This window comes from Saccopteryx bilineata, chromosome 2 (genome assembly GCF_036850765.1).
Source record: "Saccopteryx bilineata isolate mSacBil1 chromosome 2, mSacBil1_pri_phased_curated, whole genome shotgun sequence".
In the NCBI taxonomy this organism is placed as follows: Eukaryota; Metazoa; Chordata; class Mammalia; order Chiroptera; family Emballonuridae; genus Saccopteryx; species Saccopteryx bilineata.
In genome coordinates, this window is record NC_089491.1 from 7606503 (window position 1) to 7629923 (window position 23421).

Sequence of the window (23421 nt, forward strand, 5' to 3'; positions counted from 1 at the left end):
ACTCCGAGGGGGTCCTCCTGACCTGGGCGCGCCATCCCGCTGCGGTCCGAGCCTGGCGTTTCCCGCGCGTCATCGTCCTCGCCTCTGTTGCCGGCACCCGCACTGCTTCGACCCTTTAAGAGAGCAAAGTCCAGACTAAGCGCAGAACTAGGAAGCACCACACCGCCCCTCAGGATAAAGCAGATGATACAACCTCCCCCTGGGGCAGAGTTGGGGTCCTAGGCCCCGCTGAAATGTTAAGGGGTCTCCAGCCTCTCTTAGGAGAGGGCAGGGAAGGGGAGGGGCCTGTTGGCACCAGTGACGGGTTCCAGCTCCACGTCTGTCACTCATCTGGGGCAAGCTGCTTTCCCAGAACCTCGGGTCCTCATCTGGGCTGGTTGCAAGGATACGTTGGAGCTTTTCTCTGCACAGAGCCTGTCCCCAGGAGGAATTCCTGGGCTGGAAGACAGGACTGCCGATGAAGCCAGGCTCCCATTCCATTCACCTACCCACCTACAAAGAAAGCCTATTTTCCTGTAACACCTTTGGGTCGCGCTTCAGCCTCTCCCCAGTGTCAGGGAGGAGGGCTAAATCTGTGCACACTTATCTCCCCTGAGAGAGGGAGGGCTAGGGGCCCAGCAAGAAATGGACTTGCCTAGTTACGGGGCAAGATGTGGGGGCACTGAACCCTGGAGTCCAGACCTCCAGCCTGGCTCCAAAGCTTCCACCAGACCCAGCTGAAGCTTCCTTCCAGGTGAAGCCACTTCCGGCCCAATGGCCCTGCAGCGGAAGGCCTAAGGCCTCTCCCTGCTACTCAGTGGAGAAAAGAGAAGCTGTCACCTGGGAATTCTCCTTTCCAGCCTCCAAACTTTCAGCCTTCTGCACCACAAGCAGCCTGTGCTCTCGCCACCTGGTACAATGAGAGGCATCCCTTCCGAATGATGGAACTACCCCTGAGCTGCAAATGCCATCCCCTTGTCTTCCCGGATTGCCAACCGCCCTCTCTTCTTGATCCTTCCTTCAACATTCCAAAGGATTTCAATCTCCCCCAACTTAAAATACAAAGCCCCCAGCTGCCTGCTGGCTCCCAGCGGCAACCATACCTGTCTCCCACTCAGAGAGAGAGAGAGAGAGAGAGAGAGAGAGAGAGAGAGAGAGGAATCTCTGCTTTGCACCTGTTTTGCTTCCTCATCTCCCTTCAGAGCTCCACACGGGCCATGGCTGCTCTGGCCACACTGCTCCCGCCAAGACCAGCATCCTCCAGGCCACTTCCCCGCAAGAGACACTTCTTCTTCACCCATAAGGGCTCTCTTCAGCAGCTGACCACATGGACCACTTACTCCATTTCTGAAAAACTGACCTATGTCTCTACTGCCCACCTAGACCCAAGTTCCAGCTGTCCAAAACAGAATCTCAGTTTTTCCCCCAAACCTGCTCCCCGTTTGATGGCCTACCAACTGTAGGGACAGGCACCTCCACCCACCCAGTCCTTCAAGCTGGAGACCTGGGAGTCATAGATAACAAGCCCTACTCTCTCAGCCCCGTCCATCACCACATCCTGGCAGGACCGCCTCCTCAGTGTCTCTTGCATGTGGCCACCCACCCGCCTGCCTCTGCATCAGCACCACTCACCAGGGCCCCTGCGCCTCCCAGCTTCGCCCAACACCCGGCTTGCTCCCTGGAAACCGTTCTGCATTCACTAGCCTTTTCTAAAATCCTGACAGCCCTGGCCAAGTAGCTCGGTTGGTTAGAGCAGCGGTCCCCAACCTTTTTTGGGCCACAGACTGGTTTTTGTTTGTTTGTTTGTTTTTTGTTTTTTGTGTTTTTTTTTGAAGCTGGAAACAGGGAGAGACAGTCAGACAGACTCCCACATGCGCCCGACCGGGATCCACCCGGCACGCCCACCAGGGGCGATGCTCTGCCCACCAGGGGACGATGCTCTGCCCATCCTGGGCGTCACCATGTTGCGACCAGAGCCACTCTAGCGCCTGAGGCAGAGGCCACAGAGCCATCCCCAGCGCCCGGGCCATCTTGCTCCAATGGAGCCTTGGCTGCGGGAGGGGAAGAGAGAGACAGAGAGGAAAGCGCGGCGGAGGAGTGGAGAAGCAAATGGGCGCTTCTCCTGTGTGCCCTGGTCAGGAATCGAACCCGGGTCCTCCGCACGCTAAGCCGACGCTCTACCGCTGAGCCAACCGGCCAGGGCCAGACCGGTTTAATGTCAGAAAATATTTTCATGGACCGGCCTTTAGGGTGGGATGGATAAATGCACAAAATAAAATTATGCGACCGGTGTAAAAACTGTGGTTTTAAAATATAATTGTAGAACTTACGAGACAAGCGTCTAGAGTGAGTCTTAGACGGATGTAACAGGGAATCTGGTCTTTTTTTTTTTTTTTTGTATTTTTCTGAAGTTGGAAATGAGGCAGTCAGACAGACTCCAGCATGCGCTCAACCGGGATCCACCCGGCATGCCCACCAGGGGGTGATGCTCTGCCCATCTGGGGCTTCACTCTGTTGTAACCAGAGCCATTCTAGCACCTGAGGCAGAGGCCACAGAGCCATCCTCAGCGCCCAGGCCCACTTTGCTCCAATGGAGCCTTGGCTGCAGGAGGGGAAAAGAGAGACAGAGAGGAAGGAGAGGGGGAGGGGTGGAGAAGCAGATGGGCACTTCTCCTGTGTGCCCTGGCCGGGAATCGAACCCGGGACTCCTGCATGCCAGGCCAACGCTCTACCACTGAGCCAACCAGCCAGGACAATCTGGTCATTTTTAAAAAATAAAACATTGTTCAGACTTAAATATAAATAAAATGGAAATAATGTAAGTTATTTATTCTTTCTCTGCGGTACCAAATGGGCCACACACAGGTACCGGTCCGCGGCCTGGGTTGGGAACCACTGGGTTAGAGCACCGTCTCAGAGCACAAAGGTTGCAGGTTCAATCCCCTGGTCAGGGCATGTACAGGAACTCTCTCTCCTTTCCTCTCTCACTAAAATCAATTTAAAAATAAAATAAAATGTCTGGTATAAGTAAATAAACTAACAAACAAATAAATAAATAAATAAAACAAAACGCCTGGCAGCCTGGCTGGGTAGCTAAGTTGGTTGGAGCACTGTCCCACTACGCAGAGCTTGCCCGTTGGATGATCCTTGGTTGGCACACATACAGGAACAGAGGGATGTTTCTGTCTCTGCCTATTCATCCCTTCCTTTCTGTCTAATATCAATAAATAAAAATTTTAAAATAAAATGTCTGACGTTAACACCCTTGATGGGGTGGGGAGCTTCCCACTGATCTCAGCAAAGAGCTCAAACCCCTCAAGAGCATCGAGCCCCTGCGCGCACGGCCTGCCTGTCCCCAGCTCCCGACCTCTCCTTCCACGGGTCTTCTGCCCCAGCCTGACTGACTAGCTACAGTCCCCAGAACTCTCTTTAGGACCTTCCCACTTTCTTTTTCATCATTGCTCCTCTGCTTTAACTGGGCCTTCTGGCCAACTCATACAGGCCCTCCAGTTTCAGCTGAAACTTCCTTCCTCCGGAAAGCCTTCTTCAGTGTCATGTCTTAGGGACACATGAATGGCATCCTATACTACCCCTTCATCCAGCGAGTGTTTATGGCACACGTGCGAGGTGCAAGCAGAACTCTAGGAATGGGGGTACATAAGACAGGTCATTTCTGGTCCTCAGGTGCTCACATTCTGGTGCAAGGAGACAGACAGGAAACAACAGCCGATAAATTAATAGTTTCAAAGAACAGTAGCCTGACCAGGTGGTGGCACAGTGGATGGAGCATCGGACTGGGATGCAGAAGACCCAGGTTTGAGACCCCGAGGTCGCCAGCTTGAGCGCAGGCTCATCTGGTTTGAACAAAGCTCACCAGCTTGAGCCCAAGGTCGCTGGCTCGAGCAAGGGGTTACTTGGTCTGCTGTAGACCCCCAGTCAAGGCACATATAAGAAAGCAATCAATGAACAATAACGTGACACAACGAAGAACTGATGCTTCTCATCTCTCTCTTCCTGTCTGTCTGTCCCTATCTGTCCCTCTCTGTCTCTGTCACAAAAAGGAGGGGAAAAAATAGTTTCAAAGACCAGTAAAGCCTGACCTGTGGTGGCGCAGTGGATAAAGCGTCAACCTGGAAACACTGAGGTTGCCGGTTCGAAACCCTGGGCTTGCCTGGTCAAGGCGCATATGGGAGTTGATGCTTCCTGCTCCTCCCCCTTCTCTCTCTCTCTCTCTCTCTCCTCTCTATAATGAATAAATAAAATCTAAAAAAAAAAATTAAAAAAAAAAAAAAGACTCATTTATCTTTAAAAAAAAAAAAAAGACCAGTAAAGCCTGACCTGTGGTGGCGCAGTGGATAAAGTGTCGACCTGGAAATGCTGAGGTCGCCGGTTCAAAACCCTGGCTTGCCTGGTCAAGGCACATATGGGAGTTGATGCTTCCAGCTCCTCCCTCCTGTCTCTCTCTCCTCTCTGTCTCTCTCTCTCCTCTCTAAAATGAATAAATAAAAGTAAAAAATAAAATAAAATAAAATAAAAAAAAAGACCAGTAAATATTATGAATAAAATAAAGCAACTTACTAAGAATAGAGAGCAGCTGGGAGGTGGGAGGTAGTTGAGTCGAGGGGTTAGTGAGGACATCGCAGAGCTGAAGGGGACCCAGCCAAGAGCAGTTCTGGGGGAACACTGTTTCCCTCAAAGGGAGTGGGTGGGGCCAATGTCACGCAGTGGGAACAAGCCAGGAGGCCTGGGTGCTTGGAGGGAAGTGAGCCAGGGGTGATGAGAGATGAGGACCACCTGCAATGGTCAGCAGACTCATTAGTCAACAGAGCCAAATATCAACAGTGCAACGATTGAAATTTCTTTTGAGAGCCAAATTTTTTAAACTTAAACTATATAGGTAGGTGCATTCCTTATCGAGGTAGCACCCGCACGTGGTATTTTGTGGAAGAGCCACACTCAAGGGGCCAAAGAGCCGCATGTGGCTCATGAGCTGCAGTTTGCCGAGCAGGGACCTAGGGCTTTAAGCCACAGCAGGATTTTGAATTTTTAAAAGTGCAATGACGCCTGACCAGGTGAGTCTGCTGAAGGCCTGCGGTCAAGGCACATATGAGAAAGCAATCAATGAACAACTAAGTGTCACAATGCACAACAAAAAACTAATGATTGATGCTTCTCATCTCTCCACTCCTGTCTGTCTGTCCCTGTCTATCCCTCTCTCTGACTCTCTTTCTGTCTCTGTTAATAAAAAGAAAAAAAAAAAAAAGTGCAATGACGTCCTGCCCCGGATGGCTCCGTTGGTTAAAGCGGCATCCTGAAACACAGGAGCTGCCGGTTCAATCCCTGGTCAGGGCACATGCAGGGGCAGATCAATGTTTCTGTTTCTCTCTCTGTTTCTTTCCCCCTTACTCTCTTTCCTAAGAAAATATAAATAAGTAAAAGAAATTTTTTGTTAAGTGCAATGAAAAGACATTGGAAGGAATAATCAGAAGAGTGAAATGATGTGTCTTTAAAAAGTTACTCTGGCTGCAAGGCCTTGGCCGGTTGGCTCAGTGGTAGAGCGTCGGCCTGGCGTGCAGGAGTCTCGGGTTCGATTCCCGGCCAGGGCACACAGGAGAAGCGCCCATCTGCTTCTCCACCCCTCCCCCTCTCCTTCCTCTCTGTCTCTCTCTTCCCCTCCCGCAGCCAAGGCTCCATTGGAGCAAAGTTGGCCCAGGCGCTGAGGATGGCTTCGTGGCCTCTGCCTCAGGCGCTAGAATGGCTCTGGTTGTGACAGAGCAACGCCCCAGATGGGCAGAGCATCGCCCCTGGTGGGCGTGCCGGGTGGATCCCAGTCGGGCGCATGCGGGAGTCTGTCTGACTGCCTCCCCGTTTCCAACTTCAGAAAAATACAAAAAAAAAAAAAAATTACTCTGGCTGCAGCTCAGAGAGTGGACTAGAGAGCAACAGCAGCTGCAGAGCCTCCTACAGGGAGAGGTGGCAGTGAGCAGTGTTAAGGCGTGGCACAGGATTAGATGTGGGACGTGGGAGATGGAGCGAGGAGTCAGGATGACCCAGAGGGTTTGCAACTGGGCTGAACAGTGGGCTACTTACTCAGCAGGGACGACCTGAGAAGGTAGAATATAAACTGGGTTCTATTTTACGCCTTATATTGAGCTGCCTTTAATTTTTTTTTTACTTATTCATTTTAGAGAGGAGAGGGAGAGACAGAGAGAGAGAGAGAGAGAGAGAGAGGAGAGAGAGAGAGAGAGAGAGAGAGAGAGAGAAGGGGGGAGGAGCTGGAAACATCAACTCCCATATATGCCCTGACCAGGCAAGCCCAGGGTTTCGAATCGGGGACCTCAGCATTTCCAGGTCGCCGCTTTATCCACTGCGCCACCACAGGTCAGGCCTTGAGCTGCCTTTTAGACTTCCAGGTAGAAAGATTACACACCAGACCGACAAGGCTGTGAGTTCTGAGGCAGGGACCTGTCCACCTCCACCACCATGTTAGCCCAGCCCTGGAGCAGGGCCAGCTGGGCCATAGAAAGATGACGAGGCCTGACCTGGTCAAGGCACATACGAGAAGCAACTATTAATACTATGACTTGATGCTTCCCGCTCCTCAACCCCCGTTTTTGGTTTTTTTTGTTTTTTTCTTTAAGTGAGAGAGAGGGACAGACAGAGATGGACAGACAGGAAGGGAGAGAAATGAGAAGCTTCAACTCATAGCTGAAACACCTTAGTTGTTCATTGATTGTTTTCTCATATGTGCCTTGACCGGGGGCTACAGCAGACTGAGTGAGCCCCTGCTCAAGCCAGCGACCTTGGGCTCAAGCCAGCAACTACGGGGTCATGTCTATGATCCCACACTCAAGCCAGTGACCTTGGGGTTTCAAACCTGGGTCCTCAGTGTCCCAGGTCGATGCTCTATCTGCTGCGCCACTGCCTGGTCAGGCTCAACCCCCTTTCTCTCTTCTCTCTAAAATCAATAAATAAAATCTTTTAAAAAAAGAAAAGAAGATGATGATAAGGTCACTGTGTAGGTGGGCTGATCGAGCACCCATACACTCCCATTTACTCATTTTTTTTCCCCTGCACCAAAATAGATCAACAAGATATACTTTACAAAGGTAATATTGCTCCAGATTCACAGCAAATCTAAAGCAGTGGTTCTCAAAGAATGGCACCCTGGGTTAGCCAGCATCAGCCTCATCTGAGAAGGTTAGAAATGCCAAATCCTAAGCCCCTCCCCAAACCTACTGGATCAGAAACTCTGGGAGTGCAGGTTAAACCAATGAGCCTCCCTAGTGATTTTGAAGCAGGCCAAGGTTTAAAGATGCCGTTCTGTGGGGCCTAAGGCCTTGTTCTCCAGGTCATGTAGGATACATGCCTGGAACAAAAAAATTGGGCCCATCTGTCTAAACAGAACACATACCATCCTGGACCCACTTGTAGCTGAGCTGTGGGTTTCTCCCCCTCCATCTTCACTCCCATCCCTCAGCCACTGCGGCTCTTGCTATAGCCAGGTGGTGGCGCCAGCGCCTTAGGCTTCACTCTGGCATCAGCAAATAGAGACCCCAGAATTGTCCCCCTTCCCAGCGCCTTCTTCCCACTGGGAGCCTCAGCTCCAAGGCCTGCCCACTACAGCAAAGGCTCTGCAGGGTGGTCTTCAAAGGAAGAGTAGCGCTGAGGTTGGCACACCCAAGGTGGGGGCCCACCCCCTCTTCCTAATCGTTAGGAAGGTGGGTGAGAGGACACCCCTTGGTCAGAAAGAAATTAGGGGTGTCTGGCCTGTGGGACTTGGGGGGCCAAGAGCCCAGGAAGGCGGCTCTAGTTCAGTGGACTCTGGTCACTTTCCCATTAACCCTCTGCCTACCCTGCCCAAACTCATGTGAAGGCTCAGATGCTGCCTCCCTGCCAGTGGGTGGGGGCGGCCTGGAAGCACGCCAGGGCCCAGACAGAGCCCCAAGCTCGGGGTCCCACACAGGCTGGGAATGAGGCCCACAGCTGAGAGGATGCTTAGGTGGGGCTCTTTCTTACCAGCTGCCAGTTTCACAAGGCCTGGGTTGGGGGCTTTCTGGGCCCCTGTCCTGCTTTGTGGCCAAGGGAGCCCAAGATCCTGGCCAGAGGAGGCTCTCACATCCCACTTCTTGTCCTGGGTGCAGCTCAGCAGATGGGAGCCTAGGAGCCCCGCCTGGGCTCCTTCCCGCTCAGGTTCCGATCCCGATGCCCAGAGGACCCCTGGCAGAGCGCAGGCGTGCCCCCCATCCACCCCCCTGTCCCTCATCTTTTCTATTTGAGAGGAGAGGGTCCCCCCAGGTCCTGCTGGGTCCCCCTGCCCACTGCACTTAGACCCAGCACACCTTGGCCCCTGCTCCAGGCATCGGCCTCTGCCCGCATCTCCCGCAGTCCCACCCCACCCCCACCCCCACCCCAGAGGGCACCCTGTGGGCCAGGCCTTTCTTCCAGGACCCACGATGCGGAGCTGTCCTCTGAGGCTCTGCTCTGTCCTCAGGAGGCTGGGGCCGGGCCAGCTGTTTTCCCCAGGCAGCCAGCTGTTTTGCCCATCAGGAAGCAGCCCTGGCTCCTCTGCTGAAACCGTTTCTACTGCAGCCGGCTGGGCTGCGGCGTGGCAGCCTGGCTGGGCCAGGGCCTGGGAGCTGTTAACTCCTCTGGGCCCAGGCAGCCCCTTCCCCTCCCTGCCCGGCCCTTCCGCCTCCCCCTGACCCACAGGACTGTCCAGTCACAAGACTTCTAGAGACCCCAAGGAGCCCAAGCATCGCTGTCCCCACCCCCATCAACAACTGCTAGCCCTCTCCCCTCCCCTCCACAGAGTCTTGGCCTCAGGTAACCCCAGGTGACAGGAAGGTTCAAAGGGATACATGTTATCCTACTGAGAGCAATAATAATAATAGCTATCATTACATGACCGCTGTGTGCCAGGCGCTGGTGCTAAGTGCTTTAAGTGTCCGATCTGACTTAACTTTCACAGCAACCCTGTGACACAGGGGATGCTTTCATTTTACTGATGAGGAAACAGAGGTGGAAGAAGTCAGTCAGTTAGCCAAGCCCAAACAGAGTTGGAGTTTGAAACTGGGCTGCTGCCTCTCTGTGGCCAGCCCCGATGGCTCCAGAATCACTATTGGTGTTGCTATTGAAATTTCCCCAAGTTCCCCGCCACAGGCTTGCTTTCCCTGGTCTGGGCCTCAGTAGCACCATCTGCGAAATGGGAAAACTGAGGAGTGGCATTAACACCATTGGCAGCTCCCGTAGGCTGAGCCCAGAGGTATGCCAGACTCTGCATTCAATATCTTCCAAGTATTTATTAGCAGATCATTCCTCTGGGCGGCGGTCAGCCTGGGCTAGGATCCCGGCTCGCAGCGTCCTGGCAGCCTAACTTTGGGCAAGAGGCACTACCTCGCAGAGTCTCGGTGTCCAAAGCGGGAAAATGGATATCAGAACGGGAGCTACTGAGTCCTCAATTTTGTTGTCAAAAGGTTGAGATAACTCAGGTAAACCGGTGAGCAGGGTACCCAACACGGAAAAAGTGGGTGGGGATGTTACACCTTATGACTATGAACCTTAACCACAGTCTGGAAGAATGGGAGTGGCCCACGCACCCCTGTGCACCCCGTGCCCAGCAAGGAGATGGCACCTAGGAAGACTCTGTGGTTCCTGTGTGAATAAATAAACTTCGTGGTACCTACGTGGGGGCCGCAGGCTGAGGGAGGGCACAGCCTGCCCAAGTACACGGCTGCCAGGGGCAGCTATGGGGACTCCAAGGCCCCTTGCTCTTAACTCCTGCACCCCTGTGGCCTTCCTTCCTGAGGCTGGGCCCTGGTCCGGTGGAAGTGGAAGGGGAGGAGGGACAAGGAAACAGGGACAATCCCAAGGCTAAGAAGGCCCAGAAGGTGACTGGGACATGGCTGGGTGGGATCTCAGGGTCTGGGAACGACCCCTCAGGAGGCAGTGACCCGTGCTCTCCCTCTTTGTCCCCTCCCCCCTGCCCACCATGGGTCAGCTCCTTGGTCCCAGCCTAGACATCTGGAACTGGGGCAGACAAAGGGCTGCAAGGAGGGACAATAACCTTCTGTCCATTTTCAGATGTCGGGCTGGGCCTGGCCAGGGCTGGGGGCCGGAGCCCCGGCGAGGCGGTGCCAGGCCCCCCGTGGGCAGCGGACAATGTTGGCAGTGATGGAGAGGAGGCATTTCAAAGCGTTTTGTTCCTGCTGACCCCCTCCCCACCACAGCTCGACCCAGCTCCGGGTGAGGCCCCAGCCCCACCCCCAGCCACCCAGGCCCCTGCTCCAGGCGGCTTGGGGACTGGCCACATTCTTGACCTCAGGGGAAAAGTTTAGACTCTTTGCGCCCTGGGCAACAATAACAGTGTCACAGAACTGATTTAGGAGCAGCACTTACCATCACAAAGCAGCAGACAAAGAGCCAGGGCTGAGAAAGCGCCTGGTCTCTGAGCCTCTGCTCCAAGCCCCGCTCACTTCCCTCCTGGGCTCTGCCTGGGGGCCTCTGGGTGCCAGGGGCTGACCCTGGGCATGCCAGGAGAGGACTGGATGGGGGGAAGGAGCAGAGAAGAGACAGGGATCCAGACGGGAATGAGGACGCTGAGAGCTGCTTTCTGCTCCACCACCAATTTGTTCTGTGACCCTAACAAGTCCTCCACTCTGGGCCTCCGTTTCCCTATCTGTAATAAGGAGGCTAAACTATAAGGCCCAAAGCTGGTGGCTCAGACCTTGCAGGCAGAAATGTGTCGATGATGGTGATGATGGTGGCGATAAGTACTGCTTTCCTCTGAGCACATCACAGGTGCCAGACACTGTGACCGCTAACACTTTTCTGGCCTTCATCCTTTTTTAACGATGATGGAGACCACTCAGATGGCATCTCCTTCCTCTCAGTGTCCCAAAGGAAGAGAAGAACGATTATCAGTGGCAAATGACAGTTGCCGCTGCAACGCCCAGGGCCATCTCTGCACTCTGGAGAGAACCCTGGGTCTCCTCCTCGAGGTTTCCAGTGCTCTATACGTTCAGAGAAACGTCTCCAGGAACGAACTATCTAGAAACGATTCCTGAAAGCACAGCCTTTCCTCATCCCCTTTCAACACTGAACCAACCCTCATCAAACTTACAAAGCAGGTGTACCTGAACCCCAGTTTACCGTTGGTAACTGAGGCCCAGAGATGTTGAGTCACTTGTCCAGGCCCACACAGCTCGAAGGCTGTGGAGCTGAGACAAGAGCAAGGATGGTTCACTTCTGATTGTACTGCAGTGGGAAGGAGAGAGAGGTGAGGAGGCAGCTGGACGCTGGGGAGTTCTGGGTGGGAGGACCTCTTCTCAAAGCCAGAAGGCTATGAATAAATAAATGTCTGATTACCCCCAGGGGGAATTCCATCCTTGGAGCAGGTGCCTTTAATTTAGATTGATTCGGCCCTGGCAGGGTGGCTCAGTGGATAAAGCGTCTACCCAGTGCACCAGAGGTCACAGGTTCAACCCCTGGTCAGGGCACGTAGGAGAAGCCAATCAATGAATTCACAACCAAATGGAACAACTAAGTGAAACAATGAGTTGATGCTTTTCTCTCTCTCTCTCAAATCAATGGAAAAAAATGAAAACAACAACAACAAAACAAGACTGATTCTTGTCTGTGGGCAGAGGGGGGCCTGGGCAGACACCCAGATGCAGAGGACTGGACACCATGACCTCTAGTGGAGACCTCTTGGGAACCACAGGCAGGACATAGAACATTTAAGGACTTACTGCTCTTGAGCCGCGCTATGGGTTCAAAAGCCAATGTGATTTTTCCTGGCAGTATGTCCATGGACAAGGTATCTCAATGTTCTGTGCCTCAGTTTTCCAATCTGTACAATTGAACCCAACTCACAGGAGTGTGGGGGCCATTCAATGAGTACCGCACCTGACTCAGTGAGGGCTGGTTGTTTTTGTTCGGTAAGGTCCTCCCAGCCAGGTCCCATGGCTAGGACATCTCAAGGTGGGCTCTACAGGGACACTGTGGCATACAGTCAGCTATTGCCCTTGCTTTCCAGGATGTGATTGGGCTTTGATTACAGCATGAGGGACAGTGGTTAGACACCGAGAGCAAAGGGGGCCCTGTTCTTTGGGATCCATAAGGCAAAGGCCGACCATGGCTTCCCAGAGACAGTTAAAGAAGATTGTGGCGTCTCCTGTGCCTGGGAGGATCGCTTGGCCCTGGACATGGTGCCTGGAGAGAGGACAGAAAGGGACAGAGGCCCTGACAGGTGCTGACCCTTAAATCCTGAGGGACCAAACTGTCCATGGAGAGGTGAGGAGAGGTGGCTAAGCGTGGCGTCCATAGCACAAATAGCACTGACCTTGGTGTCTTAAGGGGACCTGATGAGTTTGAGTCCCAGCTCGGCCGCCTTGCTCTGTCACTCAGGATGAGTTGCTAACCCTCTTGAACTCACGCCAAGAGTCTTTTAGAATTCAAAGTACTCGAAAAAGATCGTCGCAGGAACCTCTGGGATTCCACAAAGTCTAGTCCACAAGTTGGCTTGGAATCCAGGAGTTCCGCCTCTCAGACCTCAGACTTCAGCTCCTCCTGTCTCTCCTCACCCCGACTTTACCTCCAGTTTCTCCAACTGTCCCTTGACTCCCTCACCCAACATTCACCCTAGACAGAGGGCAAAACGGTTCCGTAGAAAATGGTGCCGGTCCCAGAGAACTCACAGAGGGCCTGGGGTGCCGAGGGGCCCCAGGAAGGACAGTCCACCCCCTCAAGGCCTGTCTGTGGGGCCAGAGTAGCACTCACCTGAGCAGAGCACTTTGGGGTTTCCCTGGAGAGGCAGATGGCACTGCCGGGCCCATCCCTGGCACAAGGTGATTTCCCCCCAGTTCCTGCTGCTGAGGAGGGCGGGTCAGGCAGGCCTTCAGGTGCCAGTCAGTCCTTCCTGGGCACAGACTTTTCTGGCATCTGCTGAGCAAGAAGGCTGGGGGCGGGGCAGTGGGGTAGGGAATGACTCCTGAGGAAGGGTGAAGGTGTCTCTTACGGAACTTGTCCCCGGTCCTTAAACCCACTCTTTCTGGACACTGTGGGGCCAAGGTCCAGGAAGCCATGAGCCCTCAGGGGCCAGGAGAGGGTTGATGGAGGGAGGCTGAGAGGAGCCCAGGCCCCTGCTCCATCCTGCCCCCCCAACCCTGCCCCTGAACAGGCCAGCGTGGCCCAGGCTGCGGTGTTTGCTTTTCCTGTCTCTACACTGACTCCATTCAGAGCGGCCTTTCTCCACCCCCAGCCTGTGGTCAGTGAGCCAGGGCGCCAGGGAGAGAGATCACCACCCCACCCTCGCTCCTTCCCGGTCCCCTCCTGCCACCTTCACTTTGAGGACTGTTAGCTTCAAGGGCTACCTCGTCTTTTTTTAGGGGGAGGACCACAGAAGTAGGAGGCCTAGGGCAGAGGGGGCTCACCTTAGAGGAGAAGAGGAAGGAGGGGGAAAGGAAACATGAGGTGGGGAGAGAACACTGGGACGTATCATGGGCTGGTGGGAACAGGGCTCCTGGGGGAAGAGGTCCCAGGCAGGGGTGGGCTGGGAGATGGGCGCAGACAGCATGGGGAACCCAGGGGCACAGGTTGGCACAGGGAGCAGGGAGCGCCTTCCCAGGAGGATCCAGGGCCCCAGCTGGCTCTGTGCCATCAGCGTGCAGGGCCTGAGGTGGACCCTGAGGCTGGGGGCTGCTGACTCCCACCTGAAAACCACCTTCCTTCTCAGCCCAGGGCCAGGGGCCAGGTAGGGCTGTGACTCACTATGAGACCAGCGGGAGGAGGAGGGTGAAAAGTTCCCTTAAGTCAGAAGGCCGTGGGGGAGGCATCTCAGGGGGTCCTGCTCTTTGCTCTCTCTGACTGTCACGTTGGTACATAAAGGGGGTAGAAAGGTCAGATGTGGCCTTTCAGGCTCGTGGGAAAAACTCTGCCCATTTCCCTAATCCATATTTATTGGTGTGAGACACTGGGGTGGGAGGAAGCCCCCGCCCCCACCCACCGCCCCAGTCAGGCCAGGTTAGCACTAAGAACAGGCTCCATGTCACCCAAATCCTACTCTTTGTCTCCAGATTGGCTCCAGAGTCCTCCCCCTTCCCTCCTCCCCTTTGCTCCCCCCACCCCCCTTTGGGGTTGCCAAGCAACTGTGGAAGGGTAGCTGAAATATTTTCTTTATTACAAGCAAAAGCAAGACAGCATCATGGCCCCAGGAGGGGAGCAAGGTGGGGGCTGGAGGGAGGGCATCTTGTGCTCTGGGGGAACCTTGATGCCTCAGTGTGCCCGGGCATGGGCAGTGGGGAGACAGGGCCTCCGAGCACAAGAGGAGGCAGAGGACGGAACAGAGCAGTGGCGGGGATGGGGGCGGCTGGGCGCACAGACATGACCTTGTCTACATAACGCTAAGAAGCAGTGCGGAGAGCTCCAGGTCCCAGGCCCTCACCTGTCCTCACCAGCTGTGCATTCTGGGCCAAGTCACTTCCCTTCTCTGGGCCTAAGACTCCTCCTGGATAAAATGTGGATAATGGCACGTATTATCTCATTTAATACAGGAGGCATTTATTTTTCCCATTTGACTGGTTAAAAAGCTGAGTCTGAGAGACGTGAAGTGATGTGCCTAGCAGATAAGTGGCAGAGGTGAGATTCTTGAGCCCGAACTGTTTTTAAATTTTTATTTATTGATTGATTTGAGAGAGAGAGAAAGGGAGGAGAAACATCGATTTGTTGTTCCACGTGTTTATTATGCATTCATTGGTTGACTTTTTTTTTTTTTTTTTTTTTTTTTTTTGCATTTTTCTGAAGCTAGAAACAGGGAGAGACAGTCAGACAGACTCCCGCATGCGCCCGACCGGGATCCACCCGGCACGCCCACCAGGGGGCGACGCTCTGCCCACCAGGGGGCGATGCTCTGCCCATCCTGGGCGTTGCCATGTTGCGACCCTCCTGGGTGTCGCCATGTTGCGACCAGAGCCACTCTAGCGCCTGGGGCAGAGGCCACAGAGCCATCCCCAGCGCCCGGGCCATCTTTGCTCCAATGGAGCCTTGGCTGCGGGAGGGGAAGAGAGAGACAGAGAGGAAGGCGCGGCGGAGGGGTGGAGAAGCAAATGGGCGCTTCTCCTATGTGCCCTGGCCGGGAATCGAACCCGGGTCCTTCGCACGCTAGGCCGACGCTCTACCGCTGAGCCAACCGGCCAGGGCTGGTTGACTTTTTAAATTTTTCCATTGATTTGAGAGAGAAGCATTAACTTGTTGTTTCACTTAGTTGTTCCATTTAGTTGTGTACTCATTGATGGTTTCTCACAAGGGCCCTGACTGAGGGGTCAAACCTCTAGCATGCTGGGTCTACACTTTTTCCATTAAGCCACCCAGCCAGGGCTCATTGGTTGATTCTTGTATGTGCCCTAACTGGGCATCAGGGATGATGCTCTAACCAACTGAGCTACCTGGCCAGGACCTGAACTCTATTTTAATAACAGATTGATTGAGATGCAATTATACAATTTGTCCATTTAAAATGCACAGTTTAGCCTGTCCTGTGCTGGTGCAGTGGATAAAGAGTTGACTTGGAATGCTGAGGTCGCTGGTTCGAAACCCTGGGCTTGCCTGGTCAAGGCACATATGGGAGTTGATGCTTCCTGCTCCTCCCTCCCCCCTTCTCACTCTCTCTCTTGCGTGCACTCTCTCTCTCTCCCCCCTAACCTCTCTAAAATGAATAAATAAAATAAAAAAATGAGTAAAATAAAATGCACAATTTAATGGTATATAGTGTATTCACATAGTTGTGTAACCACCACCACAACCTGGAACATTTCCACCACCCCTCACAGAAACTCTGTACTCATTAGCCTCATCCATTTCTCCTTCCCTACAGCACTAGGCTAACCACTAATCTGCTTTCTGTCTCTATAGATTTTCCTATTCTGGATATTTCTTATGTTTTTTATTTATTGATTTTTAGAGAGAGGAGGAGGAGAGACAGAAACATCAGTCTGTTCCTGTATGTGCCCTGAGTGGGATGTCACCAGCAACCCCTGAGTACTGACTGGGATGACACTCTAACCAACCGAGCCGTCCAGCAAGGGCAATGGATATTTCTATAAACAGTCTGAGTCCCAACTTTTTTTTTTCTCTAACCTTTTTTTTTTGGTAATTTTTATTTATTGATTTTAGAGAAAGAGAGAAATATTGATCTGTTTCTGTATGTGGCCCGACCTCCAGCAACTTTTGCATATTGGGACAGTGCTCCAACCAACAGAGTTATCTGCCAGTCAGGCTGAGTCCCGACTCTTAACTTCCAATGGCTTGGACCTCACTGGGTGCTGCGGTAATAGAGTGAAGTTCAGCTGGTGGCATGGTTATGGACGTGAGTTTGCTGTCTAAAACCTGGCTCTGTCACTCAGAAGCTCTACACCTGGAAGCTGCTTCCTCTCTCGGGGCCTCAGGTCCCTGGTGTGCAAAATCGGGGAGGTAATGGCATCCCCCACAAAGCTGTAGTAATTGACGAAAATGCTAGCCCAGTGCTAGTGCTTTTTTTTTTTTTTTTTTTTTTAATTTTTTTTTATTTTATTTTATTTTTTTTTTGCTAGTGCTTAATATACAGTATTGTCACCCTGATGACAGCGATCCACCCATCTGCCTGCCTATTTATTTATCTCTTCACCCAGGCACTTAATGAGTTAGCACCTTCTCAGGGTCAGGCATTGTTCTAGGTGCTGGAGATAGAGCAATGAAAAAGACATGATCCCTATCTACACAGGAATGACATTCTGGTGGACAGACAAGTAAGACAGCCAGTCAATCAGACTCTTTCAAAGAGTGACGCATGCAGTGGGGACAACAGCACAGTATCGTAGGACGAAGCCGCCCAGGTGGGTGGAGGTGCCCGGCTCGCACCTGTTGTGGAGAGGAACCCCTTTATAAGCCAAAACACATGAAGCAAGGCAGAGGGCTCTTAGCATCCCTTCTGGGTGAAGACAGTAGCCTGGCTCTGTCATCTTCCGAGACCGGGGACGTGTCAGACTGTCAGTTCATTTCTGAAGGCAGGCCGCTCAGCTGGGCACCATGTAAGAGCGCTGGCTACTTTTAGAGAACTCTCTTAGTACAAGCGGGGCAGCTGGAGTCCTGGACTGGGAGAACAGTGAGGAGGGGCAGAGTTCTCTCCTCTGCTGCAAGCTGTGGGGCCGGGCTGCAGTGAAACCTGGAGCCATGGGGCCTGACCGGGCGGTGGCGCAGTGAATAGAGTGTTGGACTGGGATGCCGAGGACCCAGGTTCGAGACCCCGACGTCGCCAGCTTGAGCGCGGGCTCATGTAGTTTGAGCAAAGTTCACCAGCTTGGACCCAAGGTCACTGGCTCGAGCAAGGGGTTACTTGGTCTGCTGTAGCCCCATGGTCAAGGCACATATGAGAAAGCAATCAATGAACAACTAAGGTGTCGCAACGAAAAACTAATGATTGATCCTTCTCATCTCTCTCTGCTCCTGTCTGTCCCTGTCTATCCCTCTCTCTGACTCTCTCTCTCTGTCTCTGTAAAAAAATAAATAAATAACGGAATTAAGTATGTCTATATGTGGAAATGTTTTAAAAAAAACAAAAAAAAGCCTGACCTGTGGTGGCGCAGTGGGATAAAGCGTCGACCTGGAACACTGAGGTCGCCGGTTCGAAACCCTGGGCTTGCCTGGTCAAGGCACATATGGGAGTTGATGCTTCCTGCTCCTCCCCCTTCTCTCTCTCTCTCTCTCTCTCTCTCTCTCTCTCACTCCTCTCTCTCGAAAAAAATCAATAAATAAAATATTAAAAAAAAGAATATTCAAAAAACAAAAAACAAAACAAAAAAACAAAAAAATCCTGGATCGGTGGGAACATCTGGGGACAGGACCCCAGGGTGGGAAACATCTGCCACATAGGTGCAGCTGGACTGACCCATTGCCACAGCTGCTCTCTGGGCACTTGTCTGCCGTGCTCTGGGTCTTGGGCTTGCCTTCAAAGCACAGAATTTAAGCCACAACATGAGGAAGCCCCCTTATACCTCCCTTGATGAGCCTCACCTACAGCAATGCCTCTAGTTCCACACCCAGAGCCTCAGCTGATTGGCCGCCCTCACGAACCCGGTCCATTCTTTATTCATTCATCTTCCACTCAAGTGTCTAGGCATCTGCCTGGTCAGGTAACTCAGCTGGAGCATTGACCCGATCAATACACTGAGGTTGTGGGTTTGGTTCCTGGGCAAGGCACATACAAGAATCAACCAATGAATGCATAAATGGGTGGAACAACAAATTGATATTTCTCTCTTTCCCTTCCTCTCCCTCTCAAATCAATGAATCAAAGTGTCTCAACATCTGTTCTTTATCCATCTATCTGTCTGTCCATCCACCCATTCATTTAGTTATTACTCCCAGAAGACATTCATTCATTCAATAGACATTTACTGAGCATGTCCTTTGCACTGGGCACTGTGTTTGGCCAAATGTCAGTTCTGGGAGGAAGTACATGCCTAACTGCAGTGTGGACAACTTTGCTACCTTCTTCCTGAGACTTGGTGTTAACAAGGGAGAATGGAGAGAGCAGAGACTAGGGACAGTTGAGTGCATGCACGACGAGCCTGAACATATTTATTACGCGTGCACGCGCGCACATGTGTGTGAGTGTGAAGAAAATCATAGAACTTTACTGCAAGCAGATGCAAGGTGTATCTGGATTCTCCCAATACCACGACCATGTCTAAGGAGGCATGCGGCCCCATTTCAGAGAGGCAGTAACTAAGGTTCAGTCTATTGGAATTCTCTTGCTCTGGAAGCCCAAGGCAATGCTGCCTGTCTCAGTTTTCCCACAGCCTCCTAGTTGGAATGAATCATTGATCTTCTGTAATCCCAGAGAACTATGCTAATACTCCAGTTCTCCAGTTACAGTGTTTCCCTGTGGCTCTGCTTCTTTCTTTTTAATTTAAAAAAATATTTTTTTTTACAGGGAGAGAGAGAGAGTCAGATAGAGGGATAGATAGGGACAGACAGACAGGAACGGAGAGAGATGAGAAACATCAATCATCAGTTTTTCATTGCAACACCTTAGTTGTTCATTGATTGCTTTCTCATATGTGCCATGACCTTGGGCCTTCAGCAGACTGAGTAACCCCTTGCTCGAGCCAGTGACCTTGTGTCCATGCTAGTGAGCTTTTTGCTCAAGCCAGATGAGCCCGCGCTCAAGCTGGCAACCCCGGGGTCTCGAACCTGGGTCCTTCCTCATCCCAGTCCGACGCTCTATTCACTGCGCCACCACCTGGTCAGGCTGTGGCTCTGCTTCTTTCATTGGGCTGGCTGGGTATCCGTGTGTCTGCCTGTCTACTGGATGGGAAATCCTAGCGAGGCAATATCAGACTCTGTTCATTTCTCTTCCCTCTGCCCTTGGACTCCAACGTACACATAGTAACTAACACAGTACACTTCAGGTGCTCACTAAATGCTCATTGCCAAGCAACCTGCCTAAGGCCACCAGGACTGTCATAGACTCAGTCTGGAACCCTGCTCTGCCATCAGCTAAGCTCAGCTCTCACCTGCAGTAGCCAAAGTGATCTCCTATGGATGGTTTGCCCCCCTCCCCCTCCCTCATTTCCTTCTCGCCCATTCTCTACCCATCAGCCCTAGCAAACCTTTAAAAATGTAAATCTGAACTTGGCAGATCTTTGAGGATCCCCACTGCAGTTAGAATAGAATCACAGTCTCCCAGTGTCCTCTAGGGTCCGGCAGAGTCACCCCGGTGTGATAGGAAACTTCCTTCTCTCCATGCCCCAGCCACGCCAGATTCTTCCTTCCTAGAACTCACCACATTCTTTTCTGCTTGTTAGCTTTGGAGCGTGCTGTTCCCTCTGCCTGGAACAGTGCGGGCGTTGGTACCCTGCCCGCCTTCCCCTAACTCCCCACTGCCCAGGCGGCTCTACCCCGACCCACGTGACCTACCTCCCATGCAACTTCTTTGGGGACATCTGCTCACTGCTGAGCTGCCCATTAGCACACAGTAGGCATTCTATAAGTATCTGTTCATTGACTAGTGGTAGGACCCTTCTTGTCTCCTCAGTTTCCCTCAGGGAGAGAATGAGGCAGATTAGCCCTTGTCTGACCAGGACTGATGGTGTTAAAGAGCCCCGACATTCTCCAGAGGCTGAGGAGCCCTCCTCCCGGGATGCAGTTGTCCAACCAGGCTTGAGAATTCTCCCGTTCAGGAGAGACCAACCTGGCCGCTCTGTCAGGCTGTGCTCCTGCCAAGCCGGGATGGGGCCAGGCGGTGGGGGGTGGGGTGGGGGAGTTCTGAGTGTGCGTTTATGTCGGTTCCCTCCGTGTCCGTGGAGTAAAGGCTGGGAAGCTAGAGTGTGCAGCAGGTTCCACAGCTCTGGGTTCTGACTATGCCAGTTGTGGACTAGGGACTCAACCACCAACAATCTGTTTCTTCATCTGCAAAACTGGACCGATCATAGCACCTACTTCCCAGATTTGCAAGGAGTCAACAGGCTATCACTGCCTTTAAAGCACACAGTGGAAAACAAACAAACAAACAAAAAACCATGATAAAAAGCGCATAGCGCTTGGCAAATAAAACACTTGTTGTGGGTGTTATTATTGCCCGATGGACAGTTCCCAAGGGTGAGGACCTGGTTAGCAGGGTTCCCCTCCATAAAACCCTCACTTCAAGAATTACTCCCAAGAAACCGTATTTCTTCAGCTTTTATAATAAACTCCCAGAGGTTGATGTGGTTCATTTTTAAGTCATCAATGCATAGTCAAGGACTGACTGAAGGGAGGGCACCATACTAGGCCCTGCAGGCACAAAGATCAGTAGGAACGACTTCCTGTCTGAGTGAGAACAGATACACCAATAATGACAATTTAGCAGGGCACCTGGCTAGGCGGCTCACAGACTGTGAGGGGAAGAGAGGATTGCTTTGGGGGCCTGGGGAACCCCGGTGTGGATGGAGGGCAGGAGGTATGGGAAGAATGGCCACACAGTCCCCTCCAGGGTCTGAGATTTAATTGAGAAAGCTAAATTAAGCAATGTCGGGGAGAAAGTGGGTATGCACTCCCCCAGTAGACTAGGAACCTTCTCCTGGCAGAGGTGGGTGGGGGTGGTGAGTGCCTCTGAGCTAGACAGAGCCCCTGCCCTCTTGGACTGGCGGGGCATCCAGTGGAAGAGACAAAACAGAATTACTAGATTCCACGCCCCTCTCCCCCCTCCCCTCCACCCCTGCCGGAGCTGAGGTATCTAGGAGCCTACAGGAGGTGTCCTGGGAATCAAGCCCTTGTCCTTGGTCCCTGCAGTCTGCAGATTCCTAGTGGGGGTGTGGTCACTGGAGATGGCATCTTCAGCCTTGGTGTCAGGACTACATCCCCTCCCTTAAGCTTCAGCAGAGCCTTTTAAGGGGATGACCCTCTGACCTCTGGACTGTTCCCCCTTGTCCTCCAGCTAGAAGCCCCTGGGGCAGGAGCTTAAGGAAGGAGGGCTCCAGAGGCCTCAGTTTAGATGCACATCGGAGGCCAGAGTTGGGCCTTGAAAGGCTCTGGAGTCCCCTGGGCCTGCCAAGGCCAGGAGCCCAGTCAGGTCCATGGGAGTGCAGGGCCGAGATGCGGGTGCCTGGCCCAGGAGGAGGGCGGGGGCGATGGGCAAAGGGTTCAGCGGAGGGAGCAGGCGGGGCACTGGGACTCTAGCACGCGGGGTGGGGGTGGGGAGGGCGAGGGGTCCGGCCAGGGTAGGGGGGGGGCGCCCCCGGGGAGGGGCACGCTATGTCTTTAAGAGCTGCCTGAGCGCAGGTTGCAGCTGCCTAGCCAGCCCGAGAGACAGCGGAGATTCATTACCCGCCGACACAATGACCATTGATGGCCCCGTGGCGTTATTCAAATCCAGTACCAATTGCAGCCGAGCCCCTTTCTCCGCGCCAGGCCCGTATTGTTGGAGCGGCCCACTAAAAGCCCGCCCCGGCCCCGAGCCGCCAGAGGCGCCCGCTCGGGTTCAGCCCTGCGCCTCACCAGCCCGCCGGTTCCCAGCCCGGCTCACCGGCACGGCAGGTGACCCGGCGGTGCATTCCAGCGCTCCCTGCTGCCCGGGCCACCGCCACTGCTACCACCGGCGCCCCGGCCGAGACTCAGCCACAGGGAAGCAGAAAGCACCCAAGCCGGTGCGTGCGCGGGGATGGCGGGGGCGGGGGACCCACGAGTCCTGCAGTCGGGACCCCGGGCTCGGAAACGCCACCTGGCCTCGGGTCCCTGCTTTCCGGATTCCTGGCGAGCCCGGGAAGTACAGGCTGGGGGTGGGGAGAGGGGAGTCGGGCTTCCCCGGGCCTGGCGTTGGAGATTCCCCCAACCTGGGGCGGTGCAAAGACCCAACGCAGGCTACTCTATAGAGACCCCGGGCCGCGATCGAAGGAAACACACGCCAGGGGCGTTGGGGATCCCCGAGCAGGGTCGGGATCCGCGTGTTTGCTTGTCCACCTTACCGCGGTACGGGCTGCGACCGCTGAGCGTCTGCGAGGCAGTCGGACGTGTAGCTCCGATCTCCCGGTCCGGTCCTTTGCTTTTAAGGAGCGAGGCGGGACCCGCAGGAGACCGGGGCCCTGAACTCAGGGGCTTTGCCACTGATTGTCCAAACGCAATTCTTGTACGAGTCTGCGGCCAACCGAGAATTGTGGCTGGACATCTGTGGCTGAGCTCCGGGCGCAACAGGGGTGGGAGCCGCAGGGACCGAGCTCACTCGGGCGAGACCCCCTACTCGGGCGGCGGCTGGCTGGCCCCAGCGCCGGGATCATGGCCAGCCCGGCCTCCTGCCGCCAACCTCATCCTCGTCGTCCTCCTTCTCCTTATCTGCGGGTGACCAGTCCTGGCTGAGGGGTCCTCCAGTCGATCGCGTCGTTACCCCCTTTTCAAATTTCGGCCGTAACGAAGCTGGCACGCGGTGGCGGGGCCCAATGTGGTCCGGGGAGCCCGCCCTCCACTAGCCACAGGAAGTCGGGAGCGGGAGCGAAAGAAGATGCCGGCAGAATGCACTCGCTAACTCGTTTTGAATTGGTTCCCACCTATCCCCTCATCAATACCCTCAAAACAAAAATGCCTAATGCGACTCCTAAATTCCCAATAAACCGACTCCTCCCGTTAGCCCCACCAGAGGGACTGATGGGCTGAGCCTCCTCCAGCCGCTGCCACCGCTGCCGGAGTCAGAGGAGCGTGGGGAGTGATACGCTCCAGCCAGGCAATTGCCTTGGCTTTGGAAACGAACTCGGATTAACGAATCCTTTTCATTAAAGACAAATCTTCAGAGATAGCGGGGTTTATTCGTTTATTTCCTCACAAGCAAGGGTCAGGAGTTGCCGGGGATGGGGGGGAGAAGGAGCAGTTGGGCATTGCTGGGACTGAGGTCAGGTCACCTGTCCCTGACCCCTCTCAGACTCAGGGCTGAAAATGACC

At 53.6% G+C, this 23421-nt stretch overlaps 1 non-coding gene across 1 annotated transcript; it reads right to left on the reverse strand.

Annotated features, from left to right (window-relative positions):
- Positions 1-10841: 10841 nt before the first annotated feature.
- Positions 10842-11057, reverse strand: LOC136327759 (small nucleolar RNA U3). The gene has a single exon (XR_010729879.1). It is a non-coding gene; the product is annotated as a small nucleolar RNA U3 (small nucleolar RNA).
- Positions 11058-23421: the final 12364 nt, after the last annotated feature.